The following is a 14,686-nucleotide window of genomic DNA, read 5'->3' as shown; positions in this document are numbered from 1 at the left end:
TGAGTGGAAAGCATCCGCGTATCCTGGCTAGCAAAATGCAAGAAGCCAGCAATTCTAAAATTGTGAAGAATGAATAGTTTGACAAAACTAAATCAATTGTTTTCTCAAAGGCATATGAACTGCGATCTAAATACTTCCCATGACCAGAAATGGGTGGGAAACACATAAATTTTTCATCACAAATGAAATATCTTTGTGTTATATTTGATCAAGGACTTACTTGGACGGAACAACTCAACGAAAAAGCTGCTAAATGCGGTCGTCTGTGGAACATGGCCAATGCAGTCAATAGTCAAAAGTGGGGTTTGACCTCAGACAAAGTTTTATGGCTCTATGAAGCGTTGATAAGACACATAATTCCCTACGGGAGCCTTATATGGGGCCATGCTATCCTAGCAAAAAAAAAAATGCCGAATTTTTTTTAAATGGCATTAAAAGATAAGCACTTCTTGCTTTTAAACCACACACTTCGGTCCACGCCGGCAGCAGGGATGGAATCAGTTATGGGAATAGTCACTCTTGATCTTTATATGTATAATAGGAGAGGCAACAAAAGCAAGATAGAGAACAAGACACTTCTTACAGGATACCTGGGACGGCATTGGCAATCTTCTGAAACTTTGTGGACACCGCTTCTCCTGTGACAAAATACTCAACCAAGCTCACCTAAACAAACCCAGTGATTACATTAAAGGAAAGTTAATTTGGATGGATAACTCTTAGCTTGAAAATCCGAACACAATCATATACACAGATGGATCAAAGGATGAAGAAGGCAATACAGGTGCCAGGGTAGATGTTGTAAATCATCAAACGATGGCATCTTTGAATAAAGAAGCATATGTCTTCCAAGCTGAGCTTTTCGTCATAAAACAATCGGTGGAAGACCTTCTAAAACAAGAAAAAACATCAAAGAAAGTTATGATCCGAACTGACTCTCCTCAGCAATTGCCACTCTGATTAATCTACTTACCAAAAGTGATGAAGTTAAAAAGTGTATAACAACTATCAACCTCGGAAAAAAAGATAAAGAAATATTCATCGAATGGTACCGAGGTAACAATGACATAACAGGTAATGAATTCTCTGACTATCTTGCAAAAAGTAAACCATGAGTGCGTTGTTGTCCCTCCCAGTTATATTAAAAAAACACTTGATGTCTCTTTTTACAAAATGTGGCGTAGTCGTTTTAAAAACAATCAGAGCATGAAGCACAGACTTGTGATGATGAAAGAGCCAAGATCAATACCAGTTAAACATCGACGTGAATGCCTGAAGCTACTTGTTCTTCAAGCCTACACAGGACATGGACCATTCCTCCCTCATCTCAGTTAATGGAAGAACACAAGTGCACTCTACAATATCTGCAAGGAAGAGTCTTAGAGTGCAGATCATCTTATAAATTGATGTCCCGTTCTCTCATATGAGAGAATTGAAGCTATTCAAGAAGAGAAAGAAAATGGCCAAATTCTTGAAATTATGAAATGTGTTAAAATGAAGATAATAATTTCAAAAATGTAAAAAGGAATCTCTTTTAATGAAGTGACACAGATACCCCGTGTGATACGACAGTGTTTTCTTCACTAATAAAATTTTAACTACAAAAATATAATGAAGTTTAACCAAAATAAGGGCAATTTTCCTCCATTGTAATTTTCTTCATGGGAATCTTCCACCGGCAATTTTCCCCAAAGCAATTTTCCTAGTGCCATCAGTAACAATGCCCCATACTATGCAATTCCTAATTATCTATGTATAATTGCCAGCCGATTAACTACCCATCAGCCTATTCGGGAGGATGAGTTGAGAAGTATCATCTTAGCAGCTTCCGCCAGCTATGTCTCCCTCAGAATAAAAATTCCAAAATCAGGATGGAATTTTGCAGGAGGAGAAATCCGGTAACTTCCATCGACTTCCCATAATCATATAATTTTTTAAAAAAGGTGCTAAGAAATTTTAATAAATATTTATCTTGATTGTTAATTTGCATATTTAGTGGTTTGTTTTTTCATTTTTTTTTACCGATTAATTTTTAAAATATCAGTTAAAATTCTATCCTGAGCATTAAGTATAAGTTATAATGTTTATTTTTGTACTTGTTACGCCATTTCTCCGGTTTATTTATATATTTATGTTCTGTATAATATATAAACCAAATAAAGAATATTATAGAAATATTAGAACTATACAATATTTTTAAAAAAAGTGTCTTAATATACAAGCATATAATTTATTTCAAAAATATAAAATTTATAAAGATTTCAAGTTTTTTTAAATGTGGAAAAAGTATAATATTTAGTTGCTTATACAATATTAAAATCTCACTTTTGATAAATCACTATTAAATATTAAATACAATTTTATAAATTTTAGCTATGAAGCTAAACGAAAAAGAAAGTTTTGATAAAAAGTAATACAGTAAGCAATATTGAATTTATTGAACATTGGGGACCCTTTTTTTGTGAAAATGTGTTAAAGTCGGATGACTCGAATAAGAAGACCCAGTCACTTTTTTTCGAGATATAATCATCATTCAGTACTATACCTGGTTTTTTTTTTTTTTTTCCAAGTATTTTCTAATATTAACTTTATTATTTCGGATATTTATACAAATAATCAGCAACATATTTCTTATAATTTAAATACTTTTTTTTCAATTTGTATAATAAATTTAATTAGAAATTAAAAGTACTTTATGTTAACAATAATATATTGTTCATTTCCTGTGGTTGGTTTAAATTAGGAAATAAATACTGAAATTGTAATTTTGGCACTTTCATATTGATATTTAAAAAATAACTACATATTTTTATTTAGAAAAGCCTATTTATAGCAAATTATTATTAATTACATGTAAATTGTAATTTTTTATACACAGGTATTCTCAAGAAGTAAAGTTAATTGAATGAAAGTACGTTTTTATTATAAATGCAATGCCATATTTTATAATAATCAATATTTGGTTTAAAAATTAAATCTTTCCATTGAAAATTAAATGTAATATTTATGAATGAAATGGAAAGAGAACTTGGGGGAATATAATGTGAATTCAACTATGAGCAGTTGAAGTGGCTTTTACACTTATTTATTGTCAGATATTTTAAAAGATTTTGAAAACCGATTGAACTGCTGAAGGCTTCAAATAAAGTTCCTGAAGTTGGTTTTCCTCTAACTTGTATTTCCAAATACTCTCTTCCCCAGACAAATAAGGATACAAGATTTTCAAGAATGTCCTTCTCTTACAATGCTTAAAACATCATATGAAATCCATAGTATTTAAGAAAGAAAATAGAATTTTTTTTTTGCCTGAGTAAATTACATCCATCCCATTATTCATTGTAGAGTTATGGGAGATCTGGGCAGAGGAAATAAAGATTTGATTGAAGAAGCAAAAAGACATTTTGTTGGTGATATGCACTGATTTTATTAGGGAGTTCGACAGTATATCTAACCAATAGGTTTTACATGGACATTTAGATAAATTTATAGTAGTAGTAAGTCTCTGCAACCTTTCCCCTTAATTTGAGAGGGAGGATAATTTTCTAATTGAATAGAAGCCGTGGACAAGAAAAACCTATTTATTTACTGTAATTTCTTCAAATCCTACAGGAAATTAACTGTTATAACATATACATATGTTATAAGCGAAGGGCTGGTGTTTAAAGTAAAAACTTATGCCGATAATATTATCATGATTTACTCAAACAATAAGGAAGATCTTATATATCATTTAGACAAACATTGAATTCCATGGAAATCAATGGAAAAGATTAATGAGGAATTTCAATATAACTGACCCAATGGTAGTAGTAATACACAATAAAAGACATCATAAAACATTGGCAAGTAAACAAGTAGATCATTCTCCTGTTGTAGATTTTGTCATCTTATAGTCAGAAACGCTGGAAGGATACTTGGAACTCCAATTTTTTTTATATTGAAAATAACGAAATTTAAATGAATAACGATTTTCCCTTTCGTCCAATCCAAAAGGTATTTTTTATACATATGACTTAACCATAATTTTTTTGGGAGATCCACTACAAACACTTAAGTCTTTGAAAAAGAGCTTTACGTCAGCTAGATGTTTTTTCCATAGTTTCTTGACTAAAAATAAACCCTGAGAAAACTAAATTACTCAGCCAATGTCATTGAAAAAGCATGGCGAACCTTTAACACGATAGAAACTATGAAGTTATTAGGGTGTTGGATTGGAATCGAGTGCGTTAAAAAAAATTAAAAGAAATCACCAGAAAGGGCAGGCTTGTAGCTTTTTTTCAGCCTTCAATTTTAATACATGGTACAAAGTTCGGGCTTGGAACATGTATATAATCTCAAAAGTGATTCTCCTTTATGAGTAGCTCACTATTATGAATAAATTGCCACATAGATTCTCATGATGGAGATGGCGTTTTTAAACTTACATAAAATATATATATATCCATGAAGATAATAAATAATCTTCTGAAATATGGAGGCCTTTCCATCATGTATTTTAATGTTTTATGGAACTCTCTTAACTCCTACTGGATAGGGCAAGTTTGGACGGAGGAACATTTCTGGAGTGCTCATCTCTCAATGCTTTTAGATAACAAATGTAAGAGTGACCCCTTCCAAGATCTTAGAAGGATTATGGAAAAGTGGTATTCGGAATGGATGAAACGACTATCAAATGGGGTCACTGATATATTCTGCTCTTTTGAGAAATCCCTTAAGTGGGAATTTCCTACCAGAGGTTATGAATGATATGAAGGTCCGGACAAGTGGAGTCGATTATGTAAGCGAAACAGCGAATTCAGGTGAGCTAATAAATAAAATGGGCTTCGAATAATACAAGTTATCTCTTGGGAGTTATGTCACAGTTCTAAGACATGCATTGTCAATACGTCTTCCATTGTTTTTCTTAGTACATCGGATCTTAGAAAATTTAATCAAAATCTGACATGGGATTATTATTACAAATGTGCAATCAATGAATAGTGTTAAAACCCATCTCCTTTTTTACTTTTCAAATAAAATTAAATCTATTCAATTTGTAAATAATCCTTTTAAGCTCTGAATTTTTATTTTTTTACTATAACTTTAATATCAAACAAAATGACTACGTGAAGTAATAGTTTTATTTATAGGTGTTTGTTTGAATTAATTTCTTGTTTTTTGATCAAAATTATCTATATGTTGTATACAAGTTGCAATATAGGTACAAGTTGCAACTTGTATATTACAATTGTACAAGTTGTCATTTCTTCATCTTAAAATGCATTATTTAATTACAACATTGGTCATTCTAATTACCAACTACACATTGATACAATCATTTCATTTTGATGTAGTAAAACTACATGGTTATTATTTATTTATGAGTAGTATATCTGTGGACATTTGAACTTTATAATGTACCATAAAATATTATAATTGAGTGAGTATTTATTAAAATGGTCAAAATTACATAATTAATATATAGACTACAGGACTATCCAAGGAATATTAAATTATTGCATTATCCTAATCCTAGGTGATGCAAATCCTTCATTTAAAATAATTCATCTCATTTTATGGTTGACAATTGTGCACAACATTAACTTTTATTTATTTCGATGTGTTTCTTTTCAGCGATTATTTTTTTAAATGAGGAGTTTTTAATGTGTATATTTTTTCTAGAAGTTGATGAAAACTTAAATCCCAAATCCTACACTGTGAGCTTTATGTATGCATTTTATGCTTCCATAAGTTAAGATACCTGATACAACATCAGTATACAGTGCCGTATGTCAGGAAGATTTTTCGGTCCGCTTTACAAGGTTGAACGGTTGATTTTCAGTGGTGAGCGTGGGATATTTAAACAGGGCAAATGCTACTCTCGACTTTAGGCACAGTTTCCCGCTCAGTCTCCACTCTGGTTCTGTTCTGGATATCCTTCCGCTTTGGCTCCCGCCCGGTAAGTATCGGGTCACCCAGCTTGCTCGTGAAGACAACAGGGTACTCTGGGCCTTCGTCCACAAACTCCATCTTCTCAGTCTTGCTCTTCTCACCTCCCTGGACATTGTCGCTAGTCTCAGAGTCCTCTGTAGAGGAAATATTGTTGTTGTTGACTACAGAGAGCCCGATTAGTCCGATATCGAGATTAGGAAGTCTTATTCCATGAGAAATCCGTCCGCTGGTGTAATTTGATGAGTCGCCATTATTTTCTGTGTCTGCAGTAACTTTCTCTTCAGCAGAAACGGACTTTTCAGATCTTGATTCAGGCAGTAAGGCCTCAACTGGAGCAGGGTCATCGGAACAGGAGGATACAGTGACTGAGGATGAGGATGTAGCAGAGGAAGTTTTCTTAACAGCAAAGTTCAATGTTTTCTGCTTCTTAGGATCAATTTTCAGTTGATACTTGCAGCTGGGGGCATTCTTATGGAGTTTAACTTTGTGATCATTAAAGTTGTCCTTCTGTATTTCCTTCTGACAGATAGAACAAATCACCAACTCTCTGTTAAAATGCGTTTTCCGCTTCCCGTGATACATTTCTGATAATTAATAAATTATTGCAACAATCCACTCTAAAAAGTACATAACTATTATTTATGTCCCTTTTAAGCAGTAATGATTTAATTTATCTTTTATTCAATGAAACAAATTCTCACGCTCTTAAATATTTCAAGAGTACCCCATACGAAAAATGTTGTGTGGGTCTTCTTTTTTTTTTTTTTTTTTTTTTGGCTGTAAAGTACTTCACATTTGCAACCAGTAACGTTAAACATAATATCTAACTCAAATATCCACTCAATGTGAAGTACTTTAAATCCATACCAAAAATGTTGTGTGCGTCTTGGTTTTTTATTTTTGGCAAGTACTCTTGAAATAATTGCAGTAATTTATTAATTATCAGAAATGTATCACGGGAAGTAGAAAACACATTTTATATTCAAAGGTTCAATCATTTATATTTATAAAATGACAGGCAATATTTGAAAGAGATATTACGGTAAATTACAGGATTTGAATTCAAATTTCTGCGATGAATTGAGATACCCGAGAGTGTTAACTGTAGTTTAAAACCTCCGTTTTATCTATCTGACTTAATTTGGCCCCAATATTGTCTTAGAGATATAATTTATTAATTTACTAATTCAATAAATGTGCCGGTGAATTTTGGCTACTTTAAGTTCAATTTGTGATGCCTCCAAAGGATTAATCAGAACCATTTTTTCATTTAAATGAACTATAATTTGTTGGAAAATGTATTCCATGTTCAATTTTGAGAAAAATTATGTAGGTTCCGTTTGGGTGGGCGTGCTACAAATATGTAATTTTATTATAATGACTCAGTACTATTATGAGTTGGTCATAAGTTACATATATATAATAGATTTTAATAATTAATTATGACTTAATTCATCTATATTTACATACCTATATGATTGGTGGACGGTTAAGTAAGGTGTTTTTTTTTTGGTCCGCTGAAGCGGACAAAGTGCAATACTGACGTACGGCCCTGTTTCTTCTACCAGTTGAGGTGATATACGATACGCAGTCTTCCCGAAGTGATCCATCAAGTTCACTTCAACAGAGCCTTCTTTAATAAACCAGTTTCATATTTTTACTTATATTTTTTTGTATTTATGAGCTTACTCCTTCAATTTAACAGGGTAATATGAATAATAGATAGATAAATGCAAGAAATATCATTATTTAGGAAAAAAGATAGACGGTAATTAAATACATCATAAAATGTAAATACCCAAGGAAATTATATTCCGATATTTTTTTTTTTTTCTTTTTTGGCTTACAAAATGTAATTTCTTTTAAATGAATAGTTTTTAAATGAAAGAGGAATTGAATTAAAGCAATCGTGCAATAAATACTTTCGGTAATTAAATACCTTTTTTGGTTAATCTACTTATTTTACAATGATATGACAAAAAATAAATTTATACAACTTACACTTCTCCTAAGCATTTATTATGGATTTATTTTAATTCCATTACCATTTTCATTTAAACACAATTCTACAAATATAAAAAATAACTTTTAATTGGTTAAAAATTGATGGTAAAAACAATTATGCATTCGTCGTATTGTGTATCACTTCAACTGTCGATTCAAGTTGAGTCAAATTTCTATAGTTGTGTAATTTCTTCTGTTCTACATAAATTGAGAGAATCTTTTTAATTCAGTAGCGGAATCATCTTCAACAACTTTTGTCCTACTTCGTTGGTGTTGATACTGCAAATCATTTGGGCTTCTGGCTTCATTTCCAAAATGTCTTTCTCCTCTGCTACAAGGTTCAAAAAACAGTAAAATTCATTGAATGTTTCTGTACACCTTTTTCTTCTTCTAAATAATTTGTATCGAGTCACTGCTTTTTGTCTTTTCTCTTTTAAGTATTCAGTAATATCTTCCATTACTTCATTTAAAGTCTTATTTGTGTTTGCAGGAATATCAACAATATATTGTACTATTGTGAGGAATTCAATTGAGTAACATCTCCATAATTTTGATATTGTTCTTCCGAGTTTTTTTTCCATCCCATGAATTATTTATACATAATTCTTACATCTTTCTAACCATTAAAGAAAGTCTGAATAATTAATCTCGTCTTTGATTTGATAGTGTAGTTTGATATAAATTCTCTATGAGTCTTTATATTTCATCTCAACCGGATCAACCCTCGAATTGGGTAAGTTTGATTCCAAATATTGATCTACTTCACACTCAATTTATATTAAAATGTATTTATGGTATGAGTGTTTTTATCAATTTTGACTACAAAATTAGATGATTAATCAATTAATGATAAAATTTCTTCCATCTTCTTATTAAATTTTTCAATAGCTTCCCTCATTGTATCAATCCTCCTTTTAATTTTAAAGTCTTTTGCATCAATATATCCTTCACATATTTTATTTTTCTATCAAATAATTATAATTGTGCTTCTCAAGACCACGGGTCTTTGGTCAATTTGATCTCTATTAGATGTCATTCTTGAATTTAAAAAAACCTCGTTATGCGCCAGTAGTTCCATTTCTTGGACTTTGCACAGACTTTTCAAACAACCCTGGGTTCTTTCAAATAGTAATTACACTTGTATCTCATGTCTAATAATGCTTAGACATACTTTTAAACCATTAACGACGGTGCAATTTAATGATGAATTTAACGTTCTCCAATTGACTGACAATATATTTTATTGTACATAATATAATATACATTCATAAATAGTTATTTACATGGAAGTTGTATATTAATAATATACAACAGTATATACATCGTTGACGTCTTCCAAAAATTCATCAATGACTTTACATTTGCCTCAATATGAAAATGACTTGCTGTTTCATGGTGAAAACAAACAGATGAAGCATAAAATTAAATGTTGTTGTCTACTTTCAGGTTATCTTAGAGTTTAGATAGATAAAAGGTTTTAGATGTAAAAATGTCCTAACACTTCTGTTCACCTTTGTATATGTAAAAATAATTTCTATTTTATCTCTCAGAAGATGAAAAGATGAGATAACCAAAGGTAGGAAAAATTCCTTAAATACAAGTCAAGTGTCAAGCTTATACTTCCAAGTCCAAGTCCTTGAATTTTTTCATCAATTGCTGTTCAAATCATTAAATATTTTTATCCAGTACAGTTTCAGTCCTCACATTTCTTTTGAATTCATTTCAACGCAATAATTTTAATAATGGGTTCATAGTGTTGAAGCTTGTTTTGAGTCGAGTCGAACTCCAGTTGTATGTCTTAGCTAGTCAATAGCCAATTATCGTTAATTCCTATGATAAAATTATTCTCATTATCACTTTGGAGACAGAATTAATCTTCGCCATAAAAGAATGATAAATTAATAGAATTGATTTGATGAGTCTTATCGTGACCAACAAAAGTATCTTAAATTAATTAAAGATTTTAAAGTATTGTTAAAACTATTAGGTATCTCAAAATATGTCTATGAAATATTGTATTACTGTAGGAAATATATGATGTAAATAAATTAATTGGTACCTTTTCTTTTTCTTGATTTTCGTTCAATAATATTTTTATATTGACACTTTGAATTTTTTAAATATCAATAAATACTTGAGTACAAATTATTATCAAAACTTTTTTGACAAGGAAAAAATATAAATTGAATGTGACAAAACAATTTTATAATCTCTTTTACAAGAAATTCAATATTATTTATTAAAATATTATATTCGACATAAATGATTAAAAAAGGAATTCAATACACGGAGTATCTTTATATACAAAATTAGTAATTTTGGGAGACAAATATTTAAATGATTATTTTGATGATATTATGTTTTTTTCCAACTTACTAAACAATTTTTTATGGTGCATTACGCAATAAGATGGAATTTGTATTCAAAAGGAACTTTCATAGAAATAGAACAAAAAATTAACTACTATTGTTTGAAGGGAAATTTAATATGAATTTAAGGATTATAAAGATTTTTTTGATGTAAAAAGATTAAGCTTGCATGTTCATTACATTTATGTACATTAACATTAAAGATTATATGGTGTGGTATATAATTTTATCGGTTTACAAGATACTAAATAATTAAACTCTACAGCAAGAGAGTGTAGCTCTAGGAAATCACTTTATTTCTAGAAAGAATCATATAAAGTAATGACAAAGCTTTTTTCGAAGTTGAAGTTGAAGTTATTCTTAATTAGGAGAATCAAGTTGTAAATTTTATGGCATGCTGTTATGTTATTTAAAAACTGTAACACTGATAGTTTGAAGAATGTTTGGGGTAAGAGCACTGTAGTCATGATATTTTATAAGATAAGATACCATTAGGTAGAAGTAGGTATATTAGAAAATGCCGATTACGGTGCCAAAAAAAACTTGTGTAGAAGTCTAAAAGTGTTTTGGGTCTTCCCATGGAAATAATCGATTTTCTTTACTTAAATGGGGGCAATTAATTTGACGGCATGTATATTTAATGTAGATAAATTCTTAATCTTTCACCCAGTTTATATTTGTTTTCAGAATAAGATGCTTTGTTTAATCGCACCATTTGCTGGAAAATAAGTCACCTCAAAATAGCCTTTTAAAATTACAATTAAAATGTAAAAGATCAAATAAAAGGTGTAATGGACATTAAAACACATATTTATCTTGTATCTTGTAAAGTTTCTAATCAATCTGTTTATGCAAAGTACACAAACTTTAACCCGACTTTAAATCTTTATTATTGTGCAACATGAAAGTACTTTGTCTTACTATTATTATTTTTTTTTAATTGCAGGTATTTAAAAGTTCCTTTTTTGCACAATTTCTGCAATTCCTGAAAATTTCCTTCAATGATCTAAATGTTTCAGAAAGTTGTGTTGCTTTATTGAAATATCATGTCAGATCACAGATTTATAATATAAACAGTAGGAAAAAAAAGGTATGAAATTTCGATGATAAATTGGTCATAACTTCCTTAATATTGAAGCTTGATACATAATTTTTATTATCAAAATGTCTTTTTTTTTTTTAATATTATCTATTATATAAAACATGTTTAAAACGAAAATATTGAATTTGATTTTTTTTCGTAACATACCTAATATAAAAGGTGGAGGAAGAAAATTATACTCCTACTCCGTTTCTAGTAAGAATTACAGAAATTACTATAATTTTGATCCTCAATTCTAATCCAACTTCGAGAAGAACTTACACTTATAACTAGGGATATAAATCGTGTGTATTTTTTTGCTGCCCTGTTTTTTTTGTTTTTTTGAACGGGTATTTTGGAGAATTAATTTTCTTTCCCTTAGCAGTTCTTGTTATTATTTTACTCCTGACAAGTGAACTTCCCTTCCTACTACATTCAAAACCTAGTTCAGCATTCGTGTGTGCTCTTAAAAGACGGAGAGTAATCTCAGAGTCGAATTTGCTTTCGAAATTGGAGAAAAATCTTGTCAATACCCTCGTTTATTTCTTTTTTTTAATCCTTCTGTGCTAAGCAGCACTTTTTCTTGGGCCCACATACTCTTTGTTACTTTATATTTAAATGTTATCACCTCAAGAATAAGAAAAAATGATAACAGCTTTGGAAAATAAAAAGTACAGCGCAGTATTTTGCAAGCATTTTAATTCTATGTTTGTGTATGTTAATTATACATTTACTCATATATAAAATTATTTTGATGACTAGTTAACAAAATATTCATACTTATAAAACTGGTTCATTTCCAAGTTTATTTTAAGAAATGTTGAGCTCTCATAAGCTTTAATATGCACTTGTGTATTAAACTATCTAAAAAAAAATTGAAAAAGCTATTAAGGTATCCCCACACAAACAATTTTTTTGGAAAATATAGATTTTTTTCCAAAAAATTGTCTTCTGTTTTTATTATCTTCTATCCAACAACAAGGTATGATTAAGTATTTCTTTTATAAACTTTTTTTAGAGAAGTAAATTACTATTACAAAAAAAAAAAAAAAAAAAAATCTACTTTGTTTCTAAATTAATTTCACACGGAATAGGAATGAACGATATTTTTTTTCACATTTATTGATCATGTGCACCTTTTCTTTTTTTAATTAAACAGTAATACTGACAAACCTGTATGGTAAAAAATACACAATATTAACAAGGGGCTCTTGATACTTCATTAAGGTTCTTTCAAAAAGTTAAATTAGCTTTTTTTGTTAGAGTAAGTTTAAAATATGAAAAAAAATGTTTTTTTAAGTAATCCTAACTAGTGAGAAAATTGGCAAAAGTAAATATTGTGAGATTAAAAGAAGAGTTTTGAAAAAAAAAAAAACTTAAAAATTTTACTTAATGTAATTTTTTTGAAATTGCGAAATATCTTTTGATGGTCTTGAACTAATTGTAATAAATACTCTTTCCGCTTTTCATCATAAGCAATCAATAATTATCAGGATAATATTCAAAATTACCCTATTAATCAATGTCATACTTATTTTTTATAGTTCAGTACAAACCTAAAATGAAGGATCAAAGTCCTTCTGTTAATACTGTCTAATTTTACTTCAAAAATTTGGCAATATTGCAGTTTAATTAAAAAAATATATATAAATAATACTCCGCTGTTATAATAAATTAAAAAAAATTATTTACTTCTATTTCGTTAAAAATCCAAGAAACAATTTTAGAACAAAGTAATTTAACAATTTTTAAAGATAATTTCATGTAGAAAAATTATTTAATATGTTCAATTATATCTGCTAGTGATTTGAAAAAAGACAATTCTTAAAAAAAAGAAAAAATCTTTCAATTTTCAAAACCTTGAAAAACATTGGGCGGCACCCTTTTAGAAAAAAACTAAAATTTGTAAAAAAAATTCTGAAATGCCTTTTTACCCAATTATATTGGTAGATTGCTTTTTATATTTCTGCCCTAATAATTTAAAAAAATAGTTATTAGCGAAAATACTTTTTTTAATATTCTCCATGAATATGAATACACTTTTGTATACCTTTGATCAAGTTTTCGAAGCATTTTTTTCCATTCTGATTGAGTTAACTATAAAACATAGTTTTTTAATGCATTAGTGGCTATTTTTTTTATGAAACCCGCTGACAACGTGATTTATTTTTTATTCGCCTTATTTTCTATTTATTTTTCTTGGAAGATTTCCAGAAAAAAAATGGTGTTGTACCATTCAAAATTAACTATTTTACGTTGTTCTAATACTAATTAAGCAACGTGACCTGTCCAACTGAAGAGAAGAAAAACAGGCAACTATTTGCTTGGATATATTTCTCCCTCGAACACTATTGTTAGATTTAGGTCATCTTGAAAGACCCATACATTCGATTCCTGTTTTTTAGGCTCATATGCATAGATCTATGTTTCCTAACCTATGTAAACATTATATACAGCTTTTGATGCACTTTCAAAAAAAAAACATGATTTCTTGACACCAATCGACACGAGCCTTCTTTTTGTAATTTGTCAAATTATGTTGGATCCAACGTCAATAAATTTTCTTTACAACCAAATTTTCATGAAATATTCTATAGATGCTGGTCGTACTTATCTCCAAGGATCCCTCGATCTTCCAGTAAGTCACATGACAATCTTGTTTTATATAGCTCAAGCACAGCTTTCTGGCAAATGAACAATTTTGAAGAACCTTCATGAAATTTGTTGTGAACCAAACTCCGACCTCACTTGAAATCGTTATACCAGTTTTTATTGTACTGTAGGATGGCACATGTTCACCATATAAGAAATTAAGTTCATCAATAAACTGTCGAAAGTTATGAAAATGATTGCACGCAAGTGTTCACAAATCAATTCAATTTTTTATCGGAAATAATCAGGTGTAAATAATAAAACCTAAATATGTAGTTGATACTTGTAAATACCAAGCTATCAAGTCGGAAAAAGAGTTAAATATGGAGAAGAAGAGGGAAAGGATAGTAGATGCTTTCTATCTTAAGTGAGTAATAAAAAAAATATACATACTCCAACCTTTGGAAACTGGGGTAATAAATCAGAGGAGGATTCTACTTCATCTGTCTAGTTAGCATAGAAAACAGTCAATTAATTATCTTTTGAAACTCTACTTAATGGCAAAAAAGTGCTCAAAATTCTTGTATAAATGATACACGGTTTAACGTTTAGCTCGTAAGTGGAATATGGGTTTGAATTTTCAATCTGCAATTCGAACCAAAATCATCTCGTTGATAAAAGTATTAATTATTTTTATACTCTTTACTTG

The sequence above is a fragment of the Lepeophtheirus salmonis genome, chromosome 6 (assembly GCF_016086655.4).
Source record: "Lepeophtheirus salmonis chromosome 6, UVic_Lsal_1.4, whole genome shotgun sequence".
Taxonomy (NCBI): Eukaryota; Metazoa; Arthropoda; class Copepoda; order Siphonostomatoida; family Caligidae; genus Lepeophtheirus; species Lepeophtheirus salmonis.
This window is presented reverse-complemented; position numbering follows the sequence as displayed.